General features: G+C 35.9%; 1 protein-coding gene, 1 non-coding gene and 1 pseudogene across 2 annotated transcripts in view; 2 read left to right on the plus strand and 1 right to left on the minus strand.

The window, feature by feature from the left end:
* Prkn (parkin RBR E3 ubiquitin protein ligase) overlaps window positions 1–27,842 on the plus strand; it is a 1,575,591-nt gene that overhangs the window by 31,163 nt on the left and 1,516,586 nt on the right. The gene's annotated exons all lie outside the window — the stretch shown is intronic.
* Window positions 8,271–8,377, minus strand: LOC111812094. Its single transcript, XR_002817687.1, has one exon. It is a non-coding gene; the product is annotated as a U6 spliceosomal RNA (small nuclear RNA).
* Window positions 17,231–18,583, plus strand: LOC101585099 (annotated as a pseudogene).

Raw genomic sequence — 27,842 nt, forward strand, 5'->3', positions numbered from 1 at the left:
ATATGGTTAGATTTTTGGACTTATGTGTGAACATAAGTATGTAATTCTTTATGCCTATTTTTTAAAAATATATTCTAATTTTTTAAATGTTTTTTCATCATATTCTATAGGGACTTAAAGTTCAACATATCAATACTTGATGAAAAATACTTGTTCCGTGTTATGCCTAAGATGTTTGATATCCAGACAGATAGTGAGGTGAAGCTTAACAGCCTAGGTTGCATGGTAATAACAATAAGCTTGTCTTCTGGATGGTTGACAACCTAAGTTTGCAGACCAAAATTAGAGAAAAAGGAGGGCCGCAAGGAAAGCCAACATTTTAGCCCTAGCCTTCCAAGGTCAATTAAGACTCAGGACATATGAGAACTTGTACTGTAATGTCATGTCTCTTGGTAGTGTCCCAAATTTTCTGATCAAGGAGATTATGGGGCCAAAGAGGAAAGTGATCGATGATATAGAGTGTGCCTAACGAGTGTCACATGGAGAGAAAACATTCTCTCAGGCTTTCACAGAGAGCACATTGGCCAAGCAATGGACGTGACTCTTCCTGCTTAATTTTAAAGACCTAGTCTCATTCTGTTTTCATATTTACTTACCAGCTTTGTCTTAAGGGAAGTGTGCTTGTGCTCCAGAAATAATTGATGAGGGAATGAATTGTCAGTTAAATGAGAGGAGATACTGTCTTTATCTCCTGTTTGTCTTTTCTAATTCCTGTAGAAGAATCCTGCCTGTGTAGGTATTGTAGAGGGGCAGGTTTTCCTTTATTCTTTTGGTCCCTATACCCTGCAGAATTTCAGAAGTGTTGAGATGGAGGAGAAAATAGAGGGAGTGACAATATGGCTTGATTTTGGCAAATACTAAATACAGTTAAAGTATTTCATATTCTGAGGAGGTGATTCATTAATTTTAGGCGAGAAGTTTTAGCCATATTTTTTCCTTTCCTCCCTGTGCTTTACTATTGCTTCTCTTTATTGCATCTCTAATTACTTACTTAAGTGGAAATCTATTAAATTATTTTAATATTGGGATAAGCTAGGGTTTTAAAGTGGTTACTCTATGCAGGATGTTTAGACTATAAATCATATGGATGACTTGTCTTTGTCCACCTTTAGCTTTTAACTTTACAACAAATGTACTTTTGCTTCATTGGGGCCTGTATTTACTTGTTTCCCTAATGCAGTTTTCCTGTACAGAATACTCTCAGTAGAAACATATGCTCAAAGCTTCAAAGTAATTACAATATCACTAAAAGCTTCATAATCATATTACTGAAACTAAATGTTTAAAAATTTGATTTTCCTTGATTTAATCATTTCAATTTAATTGTAAGCTACTGCATGATTGATTGACGAAACATGACAGGCCAAAGTCAAGGGATATTTGTAATACCTAAATCCTTACAGAGAAAAAATCTAGGCAATTTAATTTGGATAGGAATTTATTTTAATTATTTTTTTAAGGAAAAAGATTTATGCTTTTAATATTTGGCCAGCTTTGGTAGCATCATTCAGTCCTGTTCTCCAGATTTCCTTTACCATCTCCTCAAGCCTTCCTAGGCAAAAGCCTGGGTGATGGAGACCAGAAAACTAAAATATGACTTTTTTTTTTAATTGTTCTAGTGGTGTTTTTAAATGTTATTTAAAATGTTTAAACTTTAAAGTCTTTCATGGAAATTGGGTGTAGTCTTTAGTATTTTCTGTTTACAATAAACAAGTAAAAGTTTAGCAGTGTCTCCACACAATTAAATAATGGTATAAACTAATAGCATCACTTATCCATGAGGATACAAGGCATTATGAATAAACAGTTTTTGTCATTGTTTACAGGAGGTGGAGTAATACTCATCCATCAAATTCATGTGTGCAGTTGTTCTGAGAAACCATTTATTTTTTAATGAATGTTGGAGACAATTGAATATGAAATTACTTTCTGAAGCATTGTGAATTTTCATAACATCTCGCACAGTTTATTTTAAAGACATATATTGAGAAGCAGTTAGTTTATTTACTAATCACAGTTGCTATCCACTGAGAAGTCTAGGCAATAATGAAGTGTTATAATAATTGCTTTATGTAATTTAGCTTCTGAATTGTTATTTTACCCTGTCTTCTTAAATTCTTTTTTAGTATTTTTAAAAAGTGAGTGAAATCAGTAACAAGAATATTTTGCAGATAATCATATGAATAGTTGAGATTTGTACTACTTGTTAAATTACTGATGGTGAGTCTTGAAATCCTTCGGTTTAATAAGGGGGGTTGTGGGACTGTCCTGCTTCAAGGTTGTATATGGTTAGATTTTTGGACTTCAGTGTAAACATAAGAATTATATAATTCTTTATGCCTATTTTTAAAATATATTCTAATTTTTAAATGTTTTTTCATCATATTCTGTAGGGACTTAAAGTTCAACATATCAATACTTGATGAAAAATACATGTTCCATGTTATACCTAAGATGTTTGATATTCAGACAGATAGTGAGGTGAAGCTTAACAGCCTAGGTTGTATGGTAATAACAATACTTCTCTTCTGGAGGGTTCACAATCTAAGATTGCAGACCAAAATTAAAGAAAAAGGAGGGCCGCGAAGAAAGCCAACATTTTGACCCTAGCCTTCCAAGGTCAATTAAGACTCAGGACATATGAGAACTTGTACTGTAACGTCATGTAACTCGATAGTGTCCCAAATTTTCTGATCAAGGAGATTATGGGGCCAAAGAAAAAAGTGATCAATGATGTGGAGTATGCCTAAGGAGTGTCACATGGAGAGAAAACATTCCCTCAGGCTTTCACAGGGAGCCCATTGGCCAAGCAATGGCCATGACTCATCCACATGGTTGACACTGACAAAGATGTACAATCTGAGGTACAGGATCTCATGATAAATCCTGAGGGGATTTCACTGACCTTATCAGACCCAAAAGCTACAACTCTTGTTGCATAGGTCCTGCTTTACCTTGGTCTTAACCATCCAGCAGAAAAGTATAAAAACGAAATATAAGAAGTAAAGCCATGCTGTTATGTTGAGCTGTAGGAGACTCAGGTCAACAATTTCTGACATTGCCAGTGAAGTGGAAGACTCAATACTATTATGGACTACTGAACTCTTTTAGAATATTTTGCTGAGTTAACACACCTATAATATTCAAATAACGGAACTAAACCAGAAAGGGGATACAGATGACTGTCCATTTTGTATCTGTGTATTCAAAATGGTTAGAATAGATATATAGTTACATTCTCTTAATGAATAGAGGGATTTGTTCTAATAGTGTTTGTAAGTAGGATATCATGTCTGCATCTTGTACAGCGATTAACCACTAGGAAGAATGTATGCAATGTGTTAATTATTGAAACTGTCCTACAAAAAAAAAAAAAAAAAAAGGAAATCCTTTGGTTTTGTAAGATTTTTGTTAATGTAAAATAATATATGTAATACTATATAATATATAATAATATAAAATAATAGACTAATAGTATTTCTCAACTTTTTATTACCTTTGGTCTGGCATATTTTTCCTACCTTTTTCCTCTTTGACAGATACCTAATTATATAAATGATGGTTTTCTCACTGTTCTTCTGCTTCCATAAAGGTACATTTATTGCTTTTTGTTGAATTATTGCATTTTTCAAAATCAAGCTTGGTATCACACTTAAGCATGGGCATTTAATTTCCTCACTTCTTTATTATCTTCCGTAATCAGCCAGGCCATATCCCACATCATCCCTACCATCTGGCTGTAACCATATAATATCTTTTTTTATATATATAATATCTTATATCCTTAATATTTTTCCTCCACACTACTGTACAGTGCCATGATAGTAACATTGTTGCTTCATGGGAATGTTGCTCTGGAAACACTGAAATGCAAGTGAGGAAGTTCAGATTTATGTGGGGGTACCATAAACTGGGTTAGGTTTTAGAAGATAGGAAGGTAATTTTGGTTTTGCTGGTCACATGATAATCATTTGTTTTTGCGTCTATTAAACAATCTAGGAAGAGTGGGTCAGCTCTAGAAAGGTATGGCTTTAATTTTAATTCATACATTAATTTTTTTGACAGCGGTTACCGGGACTGCGTTTTAATTTATGTACCAGAAGTGGTTTAAGATAGAGATGAACATACTGCTTTTGGGATTTGATTTGCCCTATTCACAGACTCAAGTCTAAATTAGGCTGTTGAAATATATCATAGATAAATACAGGAGATATCAAACTTATGGGTTATGGCCGACCAAATAGCTCAGTGGTTTAAAGTGCCTGCAAGCAGGCGTAGAGGCTGGGGTTGGATCCCTGGGCCTGCTGTGTCAGCCCCACCCCCTGGGGCACCCTGAGATGGCAATTGAGACTGGGTATGGTGCCATGCGCCTGTAATCCCAGCACATGGGAGGCTGTAAACAGGTGGATCACTAATAGTGAGACCCTGAACACCCTGTAGACCTATTCCCTAAAAATAAAAAATAAATAAATAAATAAATAAACAAAAACATGGGTTAAAGACATAGGACTTCATCATTATGATTCAGCACGTTGTGTAAGCATTATATTTACACCCACTCCCTTGACCCCCAAATCTCACAGAGGTGATGTGATATGGCTCAGATCAATGTTGTGCATGCAGTAGATTTGCCTTGTAGATAAAGAACACTGAGCTGGGAGTATTCACCCTCTTATGGTGAACAGTAAGCAGAGATATTACTTCAGATTTTAAGATTTTTTTAGGTGGAGAAACAACCCTGAGTAATGGCCAAACTCAAAAAATAGTCAGACATGCAGTCTTAGTATATCACCAGCAAGATGTGGGCTGTGAAAGAGACCCAAGGAAAACTTCATCATATAACCATCTTGGCTTCTTGAATGTTCACGTATATGACATTCCATACTTTAATGAATCAGACCAACAGAGGCTGCATCAAGTCTCATCTAGCATTTAATTAATGCTGTAATCAGTCCTATCCTAAACCATAGGATGAAGTCAGTGTTCAATATGAACTTTGCTGAATTTTTCATGTCCCATCTGACTTAAGCCTGTGATTCAGACTGCTGTGAATAAATCCTAGAAAGAGACCAACTTCTCTTTATTCACACAGTTAAAATATATGATCTTGAATAAAGAAGTTTGGAATGATGTTCTGATTTTTAGTGTCATTGCCCATAATAATGGGGCAATAGATGTTTCAGAAAGTACACTTTACACCTAGTAGAGTCGTTCCATATAGCACGTTACCCTCAACTTAGGACAGGTCACTCTGGTTTTGATTCTTTTGCTACACAAATTTGAATCACCATTATCAAGATTTGATGAAGACCACTGAGACAATATCAGTGAATAACTGTGGTCTATATTACCATACATGGCATAAATTACAGCTGCTTGAGATTTTGGAGAAGCCAATGAATTTGGGTCAGTCAGATGGAAACAGTGTTGCCTCTGAGTTTGTAAAGGGATAAGAGGGAAGACCATGTTAGGGGCGATGCCTTTGATGGCGTCAGAAAGCAGAGTAGTTCAGAATCAGCCACGTCCACATGAATGACATTTTCTATTTCTTATAGTAGGTTTGATCAATAGCTTTATTGTATAGTCTAATTTTATTCTACCCGAAGAATGGGTCCTTCCTGGTCATTTGTATCAATTTTTGATCATCAGCTATGATTAGTTTCCATTTATAACAATACAGTGGGACTTCTTTCATCTGTTCATCTGTGGTCTTCTAAATGGCAAATTATATAAGTCTTTAGTAATAGCCAAGAGTATGTAAATTATAAAAGTGACCACTTTTAACTCAGACCACTGTGCTATCTCATTCATGCCACAGTTAGTCTTCAAGGGTGGTCAGTGGTCTGCTGTTGTTCAGAAAATACCATTAATAATCAACTCAGCCCAAGTGAACCAGCCAGTTACTGAGAGGTGCCTCTGAGGGTAGAGCAAGTAGCTTTTTCAGGTGGTGGAGTAAGAGATCATTCCTTGAAGGAAATAGCTTCCTTTTTAAATTTTTCCTTTTATTTTTTTTAATGAAAATGATGTTAGGGCCAGAAGGACTGCACTCTTGAGTATACCATTTCCATTTTGCTAGCCAGGCCCTATTGAGTACTTTCTACGTCACTAAGTAGACCACCTAAAAATCAGTATCTCAGTTCATTTTCCACAAGAACTTAGTTGTTGGATGACATCATGTTATGGTATAGCAAGAAGGCAAGGTGCAGATATGAGGATTATAGTGTAGGCTAAATGAACTTATATTTATAAATTATCCAGTCTTTAGTATTCGTTGGTATGGTAGTAACTGACTAAACTTAAATGGCTAAATAGCTATTTTTTCACTAGACCACTTTATTGCCTGTGCCCTCTGAGAGGTAACAAACCTCATCAGTTGGATTGAGTGTGCATTCCTTCTTTCCATGGGTCAAGTAGATTGGGAACATGCATGGCTATGTCCCACAGAGCCATACCACTTTGAGTCTCTCTCTTTCCAAACGTATCAGACAGATGTGTATGGCTTTCAAACCCGTGGGGATGTGGAGACCATGAATCCAGCCCAGTTATCCTTCTTACTACAGATTAGAGGGAGGAATCAAGTAATATGGAGGGAGATAAAGCTCCATGTCAATCAGTATGACACTTTTACATTGCTTTCAAGTAAGTGCTCACTTGAAATTTAAATGAATTTAATTTTGATGTCTACCATAAGACCTACATCAGGTAGTAAAACCATACTATTAGTATTGTTCTTTCAGATTTGGCAGCTCCATGGTTTAGTAGCCACACCTACATTGTGCTTCTGCTGAATGTGCTTCCTGCCCTCTTATGGTAGTGTACTCCCTTTCCACCGTGAAATGGAGGAAAATTAGTGAACAACCAATGATCAAAGTATCATATTTGTATATTCCTTCTACAGACATCTGTGTTTTTGTCATTATCCCTTTCTTTACCAAAATTGTCTGGTCTGAGACATGATTTTATTCTACTTTAGAAACTAAAGTAACTGACTAAACTTAAGGTACAGCTTAATAGCTACACAATAGCTAATGTGTGAATTAGCCACATACTGTTTCACAGTTGCTGGCAGAGAACATGAAGCCCCTGCTCAAAAGACAAAAGGTGATTTTAACCCTGGTATATTAAGCAGTATGAATGTTGGCATGTTGGTATCAATTGAACTCACCCCAAGTCTTGTGGTCCAGATGGTTGCTATGTGTGAGTGCATTTGTATAACCCTGAGGAACTCTGAGTTTAGGGAATTCACTTCTTTTATAACAAGCAGTAAAATGAGCCTCTTCTTTGTCCATTGAGAGAAGTTGTTTTGCCTATCATCTACAAAAGCAATCCTGAGAAAAAGCCTAGTTCAAAAGGCAGTCAGGCCTTCAAAATTTTGTTACACTCAATAATAAAAGTAGAAAGAAAAAGGGCAAGCCTGGGCTCCTTCAGGGTTTGTTTGTTTGTTTGTTTGTTTGTTTTTTTTAGGGAAGGGTCTACAGGGTGTTCAGGGTCTCACTCCTAGATCCAACTCATAGCGACTGGGGAGAGCTGGCGCAGCAGGCCTGGGGATTGAACCCTGGCTCCTGCGCCTGCTTGCAGGCACCTTAATCCTCTGAGCTATTTGGCCGGTCCTCTCCTTCACGTGCTTTAGATTCCCCTTGATTCTCAGAGGAAGATGAGTATTATCTTATTCTTAAACTGCCTCAACTAGGATTGTGCCTGTGGTTGAAACTAAACAGCAGAGCTTATTAGATTTCTGGCCTTTGAATTTGTGCAATAATAGATATTTTTAAAGTGAGAAGAAATTCAAAGTATGGAAGAGAAAGAATCCATTTCATATTTCTTTTAATGTTTTATTAGTATTTAGAATCAGTGTCAGGAATGCCCTGTTGGGCTGTTCTGAAAGTAATCAGTTCTTCTGCCCAATTCCAGAATTTACATTTTGTTTTACTTCTCAGAATTTAGGGAAATTTTATTTTATTTTATTTTATTTTTATTTTTATTTTTTTTAAGAAGAATATATGGGAAAACATGCCTTTCTTTCTTTCTTTCTTTCTTTCTTTCTTTCTTTCTTTCTTTCTTTTTTTTTCCCCAAAGTTTTATTGATAAACATATAGCAATGAGACAGTTTCAAATCAAATCGAAAGTACAGTTTCAACAAATAATACACTGCATATATTCTTCTTAGTGGTTAATTGCTGTACAAGATGCAGGCTTGTGATCCTACTTACAAACACCATTAGAACAAATCATTCTATTCATTAAGAGAATGCAACTATATATCTATCCCAAAAAATATGGAACGCTTCACGAATTTGCGTGTCATCCTTGCGCAGGGGCCATGCTAATCTTCTCTGTATCGTTCCAATTTTAGTATATGTGCTGCCGAAGCGAGCACTAGGGAAATTTTATATTAGCTTTTAAAATGATAATTAGAACCAAGATATGATTTTACTCTTATTATCTTTTCCTTGCAGACTCTTCTTGTCTTATTTGCTGGCATTAACTGGGGCATTAAATTTGTAATTTTCTAGTAGAGATATATATGTGGCTTTTCACATTGTTTCCAAAATTTTTATTGTCAGCATTTATTTGTTTTCTTTGGGCACAGCTGGACTGCATACTGCATATATGCAATTTTAAATATGGTAACAATTCCTTTTAAAAAAATTGTTATTTTATGTTTGTCATAGTAGAGCTATAATTAAATTTTGAAAATCAAATTGATGATTTCATTTGAATTTGTTTCCCCTTCAGAAAGATAATATCTTAAAGATATACTAATGTTGCTTCTTTGATATGAAAGTGAAGGAGTGTGATATTCTCAAAATTAATCCAAAGATAACAAAGTAGCCCTTTTTAGTTTTTAATGTTGAAAGATCCTTCCAGAAATGTATGTTCTTTTCATGTCAGCAGATATTCAATAGACTGAATATAATTGTATCTTACTTTGAGAGTACCTTTTATTTTTTTTAGACACATCAAGTATTATTGAATAATAGTACAAGTATAAAAAATAAAAGTGAATTAACTGGAATGCCTATTGTCCCATAATTTAATTTTAAAACTTTTAGGTTTGTCTTAATAATAATTACATGTTTTGTATCTAAAGCACAAAATGAATAGATACATTTTCTAGTGTATACACTGAAGTATTTTCTTTACTTTTCCCCAGACAACCGTATGTATAAGTTGAAAGAAAAAATGCTTTTCAAGTCTGAGACATCCTTTATATATGTCAGAAATTTAGTTTAGAATATATTGAAGTTATATATAAGGTGTGTGTGTGTGTGTGTGTGTGTGTTTGAAGGAGTGATTTTTCAGGTAGAAAAAAATCTCTGAAAATTTTGATCCAAGGATAAGATTACTTGCATTTTATTCTTTTTTTTGGTAATAAAATAAAGGAAAACTTGTTTGAAACATGTAAATTCTGTCAGTAGACTACTGTCAAGATCATCAGTGACCATTATAACATTTAGCTGTTACTGGGATCGAGCCCCAGGCCCCTGCACCTGCTTGCAGGCTCTTTAATCCACTGAGCTATTTGGCTGGCCCCTTCTAATTTTGTATTTCTAATGGATTCTCTTTATTATTATTTTTTTAATAGGATGGAAAGTAAAATGGATAAAAATTAAAACCTGGTGTTTATTGAGGACTCACGTTGGGTTTGTATTTTAAATACTGTCCCTGATTTGTGCCACTTAATCTTCACAGTCACCTGTGACACTTTTATAGTTCCTATGTTACCCTAGAGGAAACCAAATCTCGGAGAGGTGTGATGGCTTGCCCAAGGTTGTGTGGCAGATGGAGTGAGAACATGAGCCTCAGATAGTATGCACTTGGATGACCCTGCTGCCCATGCTTCGTGTTGTACCTTCTTTTATTTCCCCTGTGCTCTTACTAGGTCTTTTTCTTTCCTAATAGAGCTTTCCTGTTGGCTCTTGAATCAGTTTAGCGGCTAAAATAGCAGATGAAGCTAAAAAGTTTCTTTGACTTATAACAATTTCCTCTAGAATTATCTTGTTGAAAGTAAATAGTCCATCTGGCTTCATCTTTTCACAGAGCAAAACTCCTGAGTGAGCTTTGTGACTGACGCTGGCTGCATTCCATGCAGTGTGCCTGTTGGCCCTAAGCAAGATGAGCACAATCTGTTTCTTCTATTTCTAATAAAGGAAGACAGTGCCTTCATTTGCCTCTTTAATTCATGGCTTCAATTTTATGTCCTCCTTTCTTACAATGGCAGCTTTCCTGCTGGGTTTTCTTTTTTTCTTTTTTTAATCCAACATTCAGGTAAATTTGAAACTGTAATAAATGTTTTTCAATACAAAGAAACTATAATGAGTTAACATTAAAACTTGCATTTTAAAACTATTCAAGAAGTTGATAGCCCTGTTACTCCTATTGATTAGTAGGTGCTGGAGGGGATGATTGAGAAAGCTGTGTCTCTGCTGCCTGTTCTCTTGCTCTCTAAATAAATAGGAGTGTTTAGCCTTCTGTGCCATAGTCCACAGGAGTCAGACAGTCAACCTCTGTGCAACCTGAGAGTTTACCTCTAAGTACCTTAATTTGGCTCCTGAGTTTACTTCTAACAGCAGGGACTGCCTTTCTAGCCTTGATAATTACTTGCCTACAGGGCTGACTGAGGATAACAGAATGGGGATTTAAAAATTGAACCTGAATTCTTCCTGGCCAAGAAAATAATTTGATTCTTTCAGCATCATAAAATAGAGAAAAGTTTTGTAAGCCTCATAAGCTAATAAATGCATTATTTTAATTGTTTTATTTTCTGTGGAGCCAGGTTTTGAGAGGCCAGCAGGCAGTGTTTGATGATGTCTTTCCATGACTGACAACTGTTATTATTTTGATGGAAGAGATCCTAAAAGTCAGTTCCTTATCTAATATTTTATTATACTATTATGATTATTATTACCATTTGTAATTTTTTTAGGGAAGGGTCTATGGGATGTTCAGGGTCTCACTACTAGATCAGACTCATAGTGATCCACCTGTTTACATCCTCCCAAGAGCTGGGATTACAGGCTCATGCCAAATCTCAATTGCTGTCTCAGCGTGCCCTGGGAGTGGGGGCCAGCATGGCAGGCCCAGAGATGGAACCCCCGGCCCCTGCTCCTGCTTGCAGGCGCTTTAATCCACTGAACTGTTTGGCTGGTCCTCCTTATCTAATATTAATCACTAAAATATCATTTCAGAAGTAGGCTTATGTAAATTTTATTTTTCAGAACATGTCTTCTTAAAGAGTTATACCAGGGTTTTGATTAGGGGTATGTTTCTGCTCAAAAGAGCTGGATTTCAAGATGAGAATATTTGGACTGGCCTTGCCGTCTTAAATGCGCATATGTGAAATTATAAGCACAAATGATATTGTGATACAGCTGTTTCTAAAAATGCCCTTCTGGTAAAGCAAAAGGGTATTCAGGGTAGTTCTTTGAGGTATAAGAAAGGGAGTGGACAGTCTAAGAAAGGTCTGGCTCCTCATCACTTGCTCTTCTTTACTTCAGCTGTTTCCAATGTCCTACTTAACAAACTCCTCCATCTGGCTGGTGTGAAGGTTGATGTAAAGGGCTTCTGTCACATTTTTTTTTTTTTTTTTTGAAAGCAGGAAAAGCCACCTTTTTTTTGTTTGTTTGTTTTATTAGTTTTATTGAGAAAAAATTACAGTGACACAGTTTCAAAACAGGTTGGTAGGTGAGTTACAACAATTAATACATTGCATATTGTTGTCCTTGTAGTAGTCATTCATAGCACAAGATGCAGACATGATATCCTGTCCAAACAATATAAGTACAAATCTTTCTTCTCATTAAATTAAGAAAAACTGGCTATATATCTATACTATTTTGTATATACAGATACAAAATTATCATTCATTTATATCTCCTTTTTTTGTTTAGTTTTTGTCGGGCGCCCTCCCGTCCAGCAGGAAAGCACTCAACACGATTTGTGCGGCGGAAAGGCTTTAATCGTTCTCCTGAGTGATGCGCCCCGAGAGAGCACAGTTCCTCTCTCCGTCCCTCTTCCTGTCTCTGACCCTCCACGTCGCGGAGCGTTTCTTTTATATCCTCACACTGTCCAATCGAGGGTTGATACATGTTACAGCGCCATTGGTTACAATCTCAGGGAAGGTATCTTACATCATTATAGGCGGGTGTATAGCGACTGCGGAAGCAGGAAATGAGCGCCATCTTGGCACACTCGGTGGGAGGGGTAATCTAGCGCAGGCTTCAAGGGCTGCAGCAGGCCTCACCCAATGGTCCCTAGGAGTTTTGGTTCTGAAGCCGCGATTCGCGGCATGGGCTCTCTACAAGTTTTGTCAGAGATGGGTATTCCATTGCCATCCAAATATTGTAAGTGCATGAATTCAGCAAAATAAGGAAAAGCCAACTTTGAGTACTTATTACTGATGTTTCTTCCCCATTTTAACATTTTAAAATTTTGTGTAAATGATAGTAAATTAAAAATAAAACAAAAGAGGGATGGAAAGATAGCTCAGTGGCTTAAGCACCTGCCTGGCAAGCACAAGGTCCTGAGTTCAATTCCCAGTACCAAAAAAAAAAAAAAAAAAAAAAAGATATTAAAAGTAAAACAAAGAAACATGGTCTACAAACAATATGTAAGGTAGCCGGGGACATAGCTCAATAGAATAAGTGCTTGCCTGGCAAGTGCAGGGTCCTGAGTTCAATCCCCGGTACTGGAAAAAAAAAAGTAAGGTAACATTTTTACCTTTGAGAAATTATATTTCTCAATATATTTTTTCCAATGTATGTCTCTATACAATAGGCAAAAACTGTATAGTAAGATTCTTTGATTCAGTTTAAGACTATTTAATGAGAGAACTATTTCTTATAGACATTTATAATATAAAATACTAAGTCCTGAAGCATATCCCCTGACCACCTTTGTTTACTGTTCTGTGCTAAACCCAACCAGGCCCACTTATATAATAACTTTTCAAGTAATAGTACTCATCATCCCTATTTATATAGTTGAGCAAATTAAACCTTATTCTTTTTTATTGTACATAGAATTGTTTTAATTATTAAAAATATTCGCAGAGTATTATAACTATTTAAATTTATTAGCTGATTATACTTTCAGAAATCATGTTTAAAATTCACGTTTTTAACTTAGTGTATTTTTGTTAAAATTTTTAAGTTATTAGTTTAGCAAAATATTCTAAAGAACATTGACATCTAGTTTCAACATAACTAAAAGCTCCAGAGCAGTCAGAGACATTCATTTATCTATTTTATAGGAAACTCAAGATAGATGACAGAAGCCAAGAATTTGGCAGGCCAGGGAGATAGCTCAGTAGAATAAGTGCTTGTGTAAGATCCTGAGTTCAATCTCTGGTACCACAAAAAAAAAAAAAAAAAAAAAAAAAAAAATTTGTTATTGATGATCTCATTTATTTTCTAATGCTTAATCTTCTAATGAATTTGGGTGAAGAAGTTATAGGGTTTTATATTCGAAAGGAACTGTAGGTGTGAGGTGTTGGCTTTTCATAAGAAGGTGAAGAAAGCATATTGAGCCATAGTATTATACTCACCTGGTCACTGTCTCCTGCAGCCTCTTGTGTTTGATGGTGTAGAACTCCTTTTGCACTTCTGAGAGCTGCTACTGTCCATAACACTTTGTTTTCACTGTTTCACTCTTAGAGATTCTGAGGTTAACAGGTCAAGAATATATTGTAGCCCCCAAATTTATCCATCTCCTGTCCTGTCTCATCTCTTAGATAAGGTAAAACAAATTCTTAATAGTAAAACAAATTTCCTTTCCTCAAACACTGAATTGAGTAAGTCTTCATCTGTGTGGTGTCACAGTTCTAACACCAGGGCATGTGCTAGCATTTAGTTGATTCTTGCAAATGTTGAACTGCTAAAAGAATAACTGAACATGACTGAATACTCCATATTTTTCTAGCATCTAAAACAATGGCAGTCCTGTGAAGATAAGCAAGATTAAAATATACTTGCTACCCATGTGTGTATAAATGGTATCCTAGATGTGATAGTTTTTACTTAGGGACTTTCAACTGCCAGCTTTATGATTGTGGGTAGGACCTTCCATAAGTTCAATCTCCTCATCTACAAAATGGGGTAATGTTATTTACTTCTTAGGAGGTCATCAGGATGAAATGTGAAGTACCTGACACATAGCTAAGCTAAGCAGTCATTGTATATGTGAAAGACATGAAAAAACAAAGAGCAGATTAGGCTCTTTGAGTATTAAACCTCATCTGCATAGCTCTACTGCTGAGAATATGTTCAGTTTTTTCTATTTCTTTATATTTAAAGATAAATCTGTTTTTGCTTTAGCAATGAATTTAAAATATAATTGAGTAATATAATTATAAGTTAAATATGAATTAGAGATAGGAAATGAATATAAAAGATTAAAGTTCAACTTGGTAAAAATAATAGTTTTATAATATAAATCTTTTACAAAAGCTAAAGGTTTTCTATCAAACACTTTTCATTACTGTATTATAGTCACCTTTCATTAGAGTCCTCAGACATAAGCCTCAGAAACACACTCTCTGTATTGCCTTTTAAGTCCAAACATTTAAATTTACCCATGTACATGATAGAAAGTCTAGTACTGTAAGTGCTTTGCTGCAGCTGTATGGAAAGATTGAATATGTCTTAACAGACATTGAGAAATGTAAAGTAAGATTTTCCTAGTACTCAACACAAAAAAAATCTTGAATATTCCAAATATTAAGTGAAAGTTGGTTCATTTAGTTTTTACCTAAATGATTTTAAAATTTGGCTTTCAGCATGCCTTTAAATCAGTGCCCTTAGATATCAGTCAACAATGTGCTTGCAGTAGAGCCTTTCTCTGACACTGATTCATTAGGAAAGCTCATTTAAGGAGTTAAACATCCCTCACTTGTCAACACTGAGGTAATTATGCACTATTAATTCTCATGTCATTTCAAAAAGTGCTATTTTAAAACTATTCATTTCATCAGTCCTGAGAGCTAGGAAAAGGTAGACAGCCTGCAGTAAGCCAATTTAAGATGCGATTACATTGCTTTAGTCCTGCAATACATGAACCAGAAAGTTGATTTAATGTGAATACAGCTTTTGAAATGTTTCCTACTTCATTTTAAGAGATGAATATGATCAGGCAACCTTGAGAGGACAAAAGAGCTGATGTAGAAGAAGGGAGCTTTAATTTATTCTGCCATTTGCAGAATCAAGGTGGTGGGTGGGGAGGGCTGAGGAAGAAAATCTGGAAGTGGCAGTATTCTTTGTTTTTGTCTAAATGAAGCTTTGTGTATAATTTTACTGGCCCAACTGGCATGCAGAACTTTCATATGTCGATTGTTTTTGTCACATTTAAAATGATGAATAGTTTATTTGTTGTTATAAGGTTAATGCTAGTAAGAGCCATTAGCCATTTTTTAAAAAAATGCATCTGAAATTAACAAATTGATTCTACAAAATTCTGGTAGCAGCCTGTTTTGTCCTTAATTTTTATCTTGTACCATAGTTACATGAAGATTATGCTGTAACATTTTTTATAGCTCCTTATACTGTAGTTATCTCACTTGAGAACTGCATTTTACAGCAAATTGATAATTTTTTATTAAAATAGTGATCATAAAGGATTTTGATTTTCTAGCTAGCTTAAAATAAAGAAAAATCACATTTTATAAGTTTAACTTTTATCTGAATTAATGTTATTTGCCCTTTGATTTTAATGGTCAGAATCACAAATTCTTTTATTTATCTAAGCTTTTTCTGATCTCTGAGGGAAGATCTGCAGAAGCTACAGCTCAGTACTGTATTTATAAACAAAAATAATTTTAGACACAGCTTTTGCTGTATAAAACCTGTGTTTTATTTGTGTAAACATAATTGTTAGCAAAAAAAAAAAAAAGCTCCTGCAAATTGAAATGATTGCTTATTCTCCAAAAGAACGAGCTTTAAATTGGACCTTGAAGTCTATATAGCTTTTTTTAAATTGAAAAATAATGGAAAGAATAGAAATAAGGTTTGTGCAGTTGGTATAAACCTGACTTTGAGAGATGGATAGGATATGGGTTGTTTTGAAGTAGACCTTTATAAGGAATCAGATGAAGAATTTTAAAAAGACTGGGCGAAAGACAAGAAAGAAAGGAAGAGACAAGAAAGAAAGAAAGGAATAAAACATACTGATGAGTGAGAGAGAGAGAGAGAACGATATTAACATTTAATAGCTACTGTTTATTGATGTTTTCTTAGATTATGAGAGTTATATTTTAATTCTCTTTATATTCCTATAATTTGATATTGTGATCTCAATTTTGCAATCAAGGAAGCCAGTTCTTAAGAGTCTTGTTAAAGGCCACCAAAGAAGAACCAGGTGTGATGTGCAGGTTCATGTCTGTGTGTGACAAGTCCTTGCTGTGGTACTGGTCCTGAACTATAGACAGTAAGTTTCAGAGGGATTGATTTGCTTTTCGTGCAGATTGCACATGCTCAGAATAATTTATCATTTCATTTTCTTCTTCCCTAATCACTTGTTTGCAAATTATTTTTCATAATAGCAATCATTTTTGTCACTCAGAATTTAAACAATTGGGAGTCCTTTTCATTTTATTTTTTCATTTAACATGAAAATAAAAAATGAAAAAAAGTAAGAAAAAGGTATGCATCATATATTAATACCATTATACCCAATAATCTGTTACTATGAAAAAACTTCTTTACCTGTGATGGTCTAAAACATATTGATGAGTAACATGGCCACTTATGGTTTTATTTCTGTTTTCATAAATATACATCTATCTATATCTATATCTATCTATATCTATCCCATGTTCATTTTAATTCAAACCAGAAGCCATTTATGGCAATACTTAATGTTTTCAAATGATTGAAAAAAAACCCATTTTAATGGAAAATGAAGAGCTTTTCAAAAAACATTGAAGTAATGCTCTTTTAGTGAATTCTACCATCAGGTTTGGTTTTATGAGTACTATTCTCTGATGAAGAAGCTATTTGTAATAGTAGTTGAGATTCTTGGGGCTTAGGCATGAAATTTAAGGTATTACTTCTAAGTATTGGAGAACTTAAGCTAGAATTCACAACTTTCCTTATGAAAATAGCTATACAACCTAGAGCTATTTAAAAAAAAAAAACAGGAGTGACAGAGCTTTTGGGAGTGCCAGAGCTGCTGCCACCAAGTCTGGATCTGAGAAGCGCATGCCCTGATGCCCGCCTCACGTGCATTCCTGGTTCCTTTTGGTCCTAAGTCCAAGATGGCTAGTCTCAAGGATCAGCTGATTGTGAATCTCCTTAAGGAGGAACAGATGCCCCAGATTAAGATCACGTTTGTTGGGGTTGATGCTGTTGGCATGGCCAGTGCCATCATTATCTTAATGAAGGACTTGGCCGATGGATTTGCTCTTGTTGATGTCATGGAAGACAAATTGAGAGGAGAGATGATGGATCTCCAACATGGCAGCCTTTTCCTTAGAACACCAAAAATTGTTTCTGGCAAAGACTATAATGTAACCACAAAGTCCAAGTTGGTTGTTATCAACACTGAAGCATATGAGCAAGAAGGAGAGAATCATCTTAAGTTGGTATAGCATAATATGAACATCTTCAAACTCATCATTCCTAATGTTGTAAAGTACAGTCCCAACTGCAAGTTGCTTGTTGTGTCCATCCCAGTAGATATCTTGACCTATGTGGTTTGGAAAATAAGTGGCTTTCCCAAGAACCATGTTATCAGCAGTGGTTGCAACCTAGATTCAGCCTGGTTCTGCTACCTGATGGGAGAAAGGCTGGGCGCGCACCCACTGAGCTGCCCCAGCTGGATCCTCAGGGAGCATGGAGATTCTAGTGTCCTTGTATGGAGTGGCATGAATGTTGCTGGTGTTGCCCTGAAGAATCTGTACCTTGAGTTAGGAACTGATGGGGATAAGGAGCAGAGCATTGAAAAGAGGTTCACAAATAGGTGGTTGACGGTGCTTATGAAGTGATCAAACTAAAAGGCTGTACATCCTGGGTCATTGGACTGTCAGTGGCAGATTTGGCAGAAAGCAAAATGAAGAACCTTAGGAGGGTGCACTCAATTTCTACCATGATTAAGGGGCTCCATGGAATCAAGGATGATGTCTTCTTCAGTGTTCCTTGTGTCCTGGGACAGAATAGAATCTCTGATGTTGTGGAGGTGACTCTGACTTCTGAGGAAGAGGCATATTTGAAGAACAGTGTGGATACCCTATGGTCGATCCAGAAGGAGCTGCAGTTTTAGAGTATTCCAGTGTCACCATGTCACTGTCTAGGCTACAGGAGGGTTTAGTTGGAGTTGTGCCAGTTGTTCTTTTTATCTGATGTGTACTATTAAGATGGCCTGGGGAAAACATCAGTTTCTGAAGGTTAGAAGTAGACATGGTTCACAAAATCCCACAGCTCTGTCCTGATGCCGGATGGTGCTGCACTTGTAGTCCTGGTTAGTATGAAGTAGCTCAGCATCTCTGAAACACCTCGCTGCGCAGGCTTGTTACTCTTCAAACAGATGTATGTTACTCTGTTACACAGCTTCACCCATCAAGCCTTGTCTGACCTTTCCCCAGTTGGTCCCATCCTGGGATCCAGTGTACAATTCAGTAGTGCATGTCTTGTGCATAACTGCTGTGTAATGTAAAAAGATCTACCTGTGAACGGTGCAACCTAGTATCACACCAGGAAAAAAAAAAAAAAAAAAAAAAAAAACTACTTGAAGGTCCTGGAATGTGAGTGATTGCTTATTCTCCAATAAGAAAACTGATGGAATATTCAGACTGGCTTGGAGGGAGTGAAAGGAGAAAATATAGAAATAAAATCTCTTCTCTACAGTTTTTGAATGTGGGAAAGGGTAGTACCTGTTGCCTAGTCATAGGGGGTAAGCCTCAGGCTTTCTGGCTAGCAGCAGCACAATGATGAAGTCATTTGATTTTGGGAACCACCATTCTTGGTTTTAGCCCTGTCCTCATACTCATCTGATGATCTTAAGCTCAGTAAACACCATAGGATTACAGGCAGAAAGACAAAGAAAAGGAAAGGGCTACATGGAAAAAGTAGCAAAGCAGCTAGTTCCTTGTACACAATTTTCTCCACAGCCCCTCCTGTGACTGATATTTACATTTCATTAACATTTTCACATACCTTGTAGAAGATGAACTAGGTTAGGTTTCCAAAGACTCTCCTATGATTAACATTTGAAAAGGAAATAAGGGAGACAGCGTAATGTGGCATACATTGTATCATTTCTGTGTTTTTCACAGCTCATGAAGTGTTGATATAACTTCACTTCTTCACTCCTTACTCAGACTGTGACTTGAGAACATTACTTATCCAATTGAGTTTAACAGGAAGAAATGAGGTATTAGCTGGGGTTTTTGTTTTTAATAAGCATTTCTTCCCCCAAGAAATCATATTTTCAATTCATTGATAATGTGTTAAATATTTCGTTATATACAAATCAATTCTATAAACTTACTTAATAACTTTTACATTTTTTAAAAAGTTTGAACTTCAATAAGATCCTAAACTGTTTTTCACACAGACATTACCAACTTTGGATGTAATAGATATGTTAAAGAACATAAACAGCATGTAGCACATGTCTTTTATTTTAGCTTATGACCTCCAAGAAGAGAAGTTTTGGGTTTGTTTCATGGCATAGGCGTTTTTAGTATTGAAAATTTGAAGGTTAAATAGAAATGGAGAGAATAGCACAATGAACATTGCTATACTGATCATCCAGTTTTAACAGTTACCTCCTGTCTAATATTTGTAGGCATAATAATATTGTAGTTTAAACAGTTGGTTACTTTTAGTGATATTCTGAATTATTTATTGTAGAAATAATAATTCAAGGGTTTGCTTAAATTTTTATTTGGAAGTGTTTCTTTTTACAAATCATGTGAATAAACAATATAATAGAACCAGTTTTTAATTTCCTCACAAGTCAATGAATGCTCTCAAGGACCTTTCCATCTCCAGGCTTGAAGTTTAATAGGGTAATTAGAACACTCACCATCTCAAAAGCAAAAATTTCAAGAGAAAACTCACAAGCAAAGAATGACATGACCTTCATTCTTTTCTTGTTCACATAAGCACAGCATTTCTTTGTAGAAAGAAATGTACATCTTCCTTAGGGTTTAGATTTGAACTCGACCTCAAATTCACAGATTGCAGTTATTTACTACTTTTTTTTCCTAATTTTTAAATGATATTTAGGAGCTGGTGAGATGGCTCAGTGGTCTAAAGCACCTACTTAGAACAAGCTTGGCCAAAGCACAGGGACCACGGTTTGATCCCCCAGCACCACATGCCAGCCAACCCCGCCCCCTGGTGGGCTGAGCTGGCCACACACACACACACACACACACACACACACACACACAAATAAATAAATGTTTAAAAATAAATAAATAAAATGTACCAATGATTTTAAAATAAATAAATAAATAAATGATATTTAGCAGTTATTGCTACTAGTACATATTTTATCTTTTGTTGGTGTTGTTTCCTGTGATCAGTTTGTATAAAAAAGTAGAGCCAGTGAGAGATAGGCCTACAGGCACTGCCAGGAAACATAGGTTATTCACATTTCCCTGCCCTGGCTGTGAAAACTGGCCGTCCGTCATCCCACTCTTCTGGGGGCCTCATACCTCTCCAGGCAAGATTTTGAAAAAATGAATCCCAGCTGTAAGGCCTCCACCTCCAGCAATTTGGAGTTGTTTGCAGGATGCTGTGCGTGGAGTGTGAGATTGTGCTCCCAGAAAATGCTCATGTTGCTTTTTCTCATCTGTATGGAAGATAAGGATTTTTTTTGTTTGTTTTTAATCAATCAGTCTTAGGTTTTGATTCCCTACCATGGCCATCACTCAGCTTTGATTACCTGCTATTTATGCCTGCCTAGCAACAGTATTCTTATTTCTAAGATTAATATGCAGAGGGAGCAAAGTAAGTGGAGAAACAGTTAGTTTGCCAACTACCTTTGATTATTTATCTGTTCCTAAACAGATAGATGGGGAAGAGTAGACTTCCTGGCATGAAGATGCCACCACAAATGTAAAGACTGAAGGAGGGAATGTAACTGTACAACCAATTCTCTGGAACCTGACTATTTTAATGATTTGATACCAACTACAAGGGAAAATCAAAATCATTATCAAGAAGAGAGAACTATTAACTTGTGGTATCCTAGTAGCAATCAAAACTTGTGATATTATTTTCCTCAATGTACTTAAAGTATAAGAAAATAATTTATTTTCAAGAAATTACTACAAGGACCGGTGAGATAGCTCAGTGGACTAAGCATCTGCTTAGGCACCCACAGGGACTGGGGTCCAATTCCTTGGTACTGCATGCTGTGCTTGCCCTGCCCCCAGGTACACTGGGCCAGTGACTGAGTCCGGGCGTGGTGACACATGCCTGCAATCTCAGTGCTGGGGAGGCTGAAAACAAAGAGGATCACTGTGAGTCCAAGCTGTGTAATGAGACCCTGTACCAAATACATTAAAAAGAAAAGAAAGAAAAGAAATTGCTACAAATACAGTATACTAGTAACTCCTCTCAAGCTAGTATCTCTATCTAAATAAACTAAGATAATTTTATAGTGAAAAAGAATTCTGCTGACATTTTGTCTTTTAATGTGCATAATCAGCATAATCATAAAATGCATCATTTTAATATCCTTTTGTTCCCATGTCACCTCACTAAAACCAGACATCATAGGTTTAGGGCTTTCTTATTTTTTGTTGTCAGAAGCTGGTTGTTGTGAATTCTATCTGATTTATTTATTTTTTAATAAAAATTGTATTTACTTAGAAGCATTCAGAATGTGAACAGAACAGTTGCAGCTTTGTTTTGCAATTACAGAGTGGTTTTCAGTTAACAGAACAACAATTATTTCATATGAGCTGCATCAGAACAACTGAAGATGAAAAACTACTGTTTCGATATATAACTAATTTGTGCTATGCACCAACAAGAACCTGCTTTAAATTTCCATGCCAATTTACAACCCCCCTACTGTAGTGAAAACCAGGCAAGGTTAGTGGGTAGTGAACATACCACCAGGAGAGGGCTATTTAAAGACACACTTGGTAGTGAGTTAACCTCACAAAAAAAGGACACTGTACAGTTTAAAGACAAATCTTACACAGCCTTACATTTCAATTTTTTTTTTCTTCAAAAGGAGTGAGTTGTGTACAGTGGGGTTAAATGCTTTACAGACAAGAAAAAACCCAGCTAGAACCAACTTATTCATCATCATCATCTTATCATCATCTTCCTCTTTTTCATCCTCATCTTCCTCCTTCTTTTTCTTGCTTTATTCAGCCTTGACAACTCCCTGTTTTGCTGCATCAGGTTTTCAGGCAGTGATGTCCTTTTCATACTTTCCCTTCAGCTTAGCAGCCTTCTCATATGGGTGCTTGTCATCTGCTGCAGTATTATTACACATTTCTTCAAGTTTCTTTGCGACATCAACAATGGAGAGGCCAGGATGTTCTCTTTTGATTTCTGGGTGATACTCAGAACAGAACAAGAAGGCCAAAGGAAGCCTTTTGGGTGCATTAGGATCCTTGAACTTCTTTTTTGTTTTTCCTTTAGGAGGAATATAAGTGTTCATTTCTCTTTCATAACGAGGCTTGTCTGCTTTTGCCATGTCTTCAGATTTTCCTTTTTCTTTAGCAGACATGGTCTTCCACCTCTCTGAGCACTTCTTAGAAAGCTCTGAGAAGTTAATGGAAGCATCTGGCTACTGCTTCTCGTGCTCCTCTCAGCAAGTTTGCACAAAGAATGCATATGATATTTTGCCTCTCGGCTTCTTAGGATCTCCTTTGCCCCTGTTTGCTTGTTTTCCTCAGTGAAGTACAGAGTCGCCCAGTACCAGTCTGGCTCTTGCTTGCCCTGGTGCTGTCTTTATGGTGCTCAATGTACTGCAATGGCTGTCAATTTTGTCTAATTTAAACTTGTATTGTTTATGTTTAATACATTAAGGAATCTGATAATTTTGGTGTTTGGGAAAATTATGTTAAGTGCAGTAATATTTATTTATTTTGTATTTTAGGAAAGGGTCTAAAGGGTGTTCAGGGTCTCACTACTAGATTGGACTCAGTGATTCTCCTGTTTACAGCCTCCCAAGTGCTGGGATTTACAGGTGCGTGCCACCACGCCCAGTCTCAGTTGCTGTCTCAGCTTGCCCCGGTGGCGGGGCCAGTTCAGCAGGACTGGGAGATCAAACCCCTGCCCCTGCACCTGCTTGCAGGCACTTTAGTCCACTGAGGTATTTGGGTGCAGTAATATTTATGATAAGTATTTTATACATCATTTTATGGATGGTGTTGAATGGTATTTATATTGCATGCATGAATTTTGAAAATCAGTTAAAATGATAAAGAAAAGAAAGCAGAGACAAAATAGGCTGAATATCTGTTGCCAGGCACTGTGTCACTTTTAAGAGTTCTAAGAAAAATGTCTGACTGAATTGGTAAAACAATGAATGCTAAAAATACATTATATAAGTAAATGTATTGAATGATTTTATAATTTAATGTTTAAAAATCCGTATCTTGGAATTTTTGAATGGTATTATAACTTTATAGTTTTATTTCTGTGGCAATAATATGATGTTTAATATGACTCTTAATTTTTTAAATCTTACATTTTCTTAATGATAGGTGGCATTAGTGAGAGCAACCAACCTTAAGAGTATATTTATCTTAGATTATGAAATAATCCTTGATACAGCTTTAATTTCTGTGACCGAGAAATATTGATGCACTGATTTTCTGAGATAAAAACTTTCTTTTTATGTTTTTATCTTTGCTTAAATGGGCCAATACAGGCCAAATGTCTTGGAGAATATAGTCCTTTCAGGAAATGACAAGAAGTATTGATTTACTTTATTCTTAGTCCCTCAAGCAGAACAGCCATAAAATATGTTCAATTTCTTCTCATTTTTATCTGTAGATTACACTGACTTGTAGTGCAGATGACAGGTGTGGACATGCTTGGAACATATTGATATTTGCTAGTATTTGACTTCAAAGCTTTAAAGATGAAAATTCTAGTGAGAAACTTATCTAGAACTTTTTCCCCCATATAGTTACTGTGGAGCTAAATTTTGTTACTCATAAACATGAATGTAGATTTTATATAGGAAAACAGGTACAGATAATTTCTATTATATCTTAAATTCAATAAGAAGTTTAGTAAGAAGTCAGTGCAAAACCTGCTTTGGAACTATTTTGGAATACTTAAAACATTGAGAATACAATTAAGATTAAAAATTTTACGAACTGTATCCTTAAGTAAAAATATATTGAAATTCAATTAAGTAATTTCATCCATACAAGATACTGGTCTTTTTAGTCTATGGAAAGTTAAAATGTAACATAATTTTGTGCAATTTTCTTTTTTTTTCTGTTTTCTTTCTTTCTTTTTCTTCTTCTTCTTCTTCTTTTTTTTTTTTGCAGAACCGGGGATTGAACTCAGGCCCTTGTGCTTGCCAGGCAAGTGCTTATTCTACTAAGCCATCTCCCCAGCCCCACAGTTTTCAAGTATGTTAACTCTTCTTCAGTTAAATGAAGGTCCTTAAATTCTTTCAGGACTATAATTTCTCTTTAGGAATGACTTATTTTGTGTTGAATAAACTTGGGAGAGTCTTTTAAAATTGGAGCTGTTTGTCTGCTCATTTGCCCTTGCTCATTAGGAGCTCCTGTGCAAACACTTCCTAAAGTCTGCCATAAAACACATACATCGTGTATGCTTATTGTTCATATTTAGTTCTGCTTCTGAAGACTTGTTGTGCTGGATTTCTGTGATTATCACCCTTATGACTGGCATGTAGGAGAGAAGTGCTCGTGATTAGTCTACTGATTGCAGCTATTGACAGAAATGCCTACAGCATGCTGTGTTCCCTCTTTAATGTCTAAAGTACCAAATTCCTCCAATATTTATTTTTGTAGTTGCGCCAGGCCCACAAGCACAAATTTGTTTAGAGTATGTGGCATAACATATGTGTTATCATGTTAAAATCATGTGTCAGTTGAGTTAGCTGACTTATCCCTAATCTACCTCCTGTTTGAATGGCTCTATATCACTCACTGTGTACCTATTCTAATGGTTTTGTAGAAGGACTATAATTAAATTTATTCTGTACAAGAGTTGCATCTGATGTTCAGGAGGGTGAATTTGAATATTTTGATGAATTTGTGTATCAGTAATGGAAGTTGAAAGAAAAAAGAAGGTAATGATTGGTGTTGCATATTATAGTGATAGAAGAATTGACCTTAAAGGGTGGATAATTCTTTTTCAAGTTAGATTTTTAAAATTCATTTAGTGAAAAGGCTGTCAGACATGGTGATCACATCCAATAATGTACCCACTCTCATGTCTGTTATGTCAGATTTCAGTACAGTTTCTTTATCCCTGTCAGTTTAAAATCATGTTAAGAGAAAAACTTCAGAAAGCCTTGTTTTTATTGTTAAAAGTACAACAACATTGTGCTTCTCTGTCACTTACACCTTTATAATAAGTATGTGGTAGATTATTGCCTTGTTTCTACTAATGATACATTGTAAGTGTGGATGTTATAAAGTGATGGAAGGGAAAAGAAAAATTAGAAGAAAGGCAAGAGGTCTACTTGAGGCAGTACTTTGTGGGGTACATACATTTTACAGAGATGAATTTAGCAGACATCTTAACCTTTTAGTCATCAGTAGTAATCTAAAAATGATATATTGTAGTTGGTTAGTCTTTATTTCAAGTTAATTGTATAATTGACTTAAATTTCAGAAGTTCCTTTTTATATTTTTGATGTAAATTGTATGAGCTTATTCTTTCTGCTGATATCTAGAAACTGATTAAATTTAAGAATCAGTGTATATTAGGTACAGAGAGTATCCATGACCAAGAGATCAAATAATAAGACTGATTGGAAACTAGATTCTTAAAGAGAAAAGGTAATCTGGTTATTGAGGTCCCCACAACCACCATTAGGTTCAGTGATATGCTAAAAAGACAATGGAAATCAGAAATGTGGATACTCATAGTTGTAGTTTATTACAGTGGAATCATACAGATTAAAATCAACAAAGGTAAAAGGAATATAAGGCAGAGTCAAGGAGACACTAGGTGTGAGGTTTCAGTTGTCCTTCCCCAGAGTATTTGTATCGATAGTGCTTGATTCTCCTAGCATTGATTTGTGGCAACACATACACAGAGTATTGCAAAGCAAGGCCTCAGAAATCACTGGGCACTGGTGTCCATGGATTTTGTTAGTGTTTGGCTTCCTACTCATGGAATACCTATGTGGATACTTTATTTATTTATCATCTAGTACTTACAGAGCTCAAACTGATACAGGATGGCCCAGGGTCCCAGGGAACAAAAATACATATCATAATTTAACATTAACTTTCTGGTTTGGCCAAGGTCCCTGTTATTCAAGGTGAGTGAGTTTCTGTTGGTTTGAAACAGCTCAGTAGCAAGAGATGAGTGATGATAGTATGGCTATTGAACATCCTTTTCTTTAGAAGAACATATACTTCATATTTAAGCTATCAACTACAACATGATAGCATAATACTGATTCAGTGCCAAGAGTGAGGTCTCCTTTTTTGTTTGTCTTAAAATTTGGTCTTTTTGAAACAGGGTTTCATTGTGCAGTTTCAAGCTGATCTTGAACTCACTTTGTAACCCAGCTGTCCTCAAACTTTCTTTTCCTTTTCTTTTTTTTATTCTTAGTCCTCAAACTTTCAATGATCTTCCTGCCTCAGCCTCTTGAGTGCTGGGATTATAGATTTGTGCCACCATGCCCAGCAGAATGAGATCTCTAAGTTTTAAAAAATTATTATTTATTCTTCAATGAAGAATAACTCAAGGTTTTTTTTTCAAAGATTTTTTGACTTCTAGACTTATCTTTTACTTGAGGGCATCCCACTGGCAAAGAAGAAATAAAGTTGAACATCTGATTTGACATAGGATCTTAAAGGAACCAGAGGCTCTGAAAATGTGCTTTTCAAGTAAAGGATGAAAATAGCAGGTTATAGAATCACCCTTTGTCTCATTTTGACCTGCTGTACATTGAATGAACACCCTAAATATTTCTATTAGCTACAATTACCAGGAATTAGAGCCTGTAGTTCATGTAGTGATTCTGTTGGTTCGTTTCTATTTATTTGTATGTAGTAAATGTAAGCTGTTCTCTTCAAAATTGAGTCCTGCTAATGAGGGAAAGCCATTCTTTCCTGCATGATGCTTCTCTGTGGAGGAAGCCAATAGTGCTTCTGAGTAGGAGCCAATTGCTCTCAGCCATGAGACCATGGGCTCTGAAGGAGGATTGCAGTAGCAGCTTCATTAGGCGAGCTTTGTGTCTGGGTGGATTTAGGCCTGGGTAGCTAGCTTTCTGTCTGTCCCAGGTAGTAATGGTTCCTGCCCTGTACAGTTGGCTTGATGTGTGTTAACTCATGAGTGTTAATACGTTTACAGTGCTTAGAATGGCACCTCACAAATGGTATTCAATAAATGATAGGTGTTATTGTTCTAGAATAGTAGAGCAAGGTTACTTTTTACTGATATGTAGAAAGTTCAACTTGGCTTAAATATTGATGTAGACTGGCATACATTCTAAACAGCATCAATTATTTCTTTAAGAAAACAAATGTTCTATTTCAACCATCATGAACGTCTTCTGTTTATTTATTTATCATGTATTTAGTACAGGGTCTCTAAGGTCTCACTACACAGATTGGATTTATAGTGATCTGTCCTGTTTTTCAGCCTCCCAAATGTCTGATGTCTGCTTAAACAGGTGCTTTAATCCGCTGAGCTATCTGGCTGGCC

Source organism: Octodon degus, unplaced genomic scaffold, assembly GCF_000260255.1.
Source record: "Octodon degus isolate 3935 unplaced genomic scaffold, OctDeg1.0 scaffold00112, whole genome shotgun sequence".
NCBI classification, from domain to species: Eukaryota; Metazoa; Chordata; class Mammalia; order Rodentia; family Octodontidae; genus Octodon; species Octodon degus.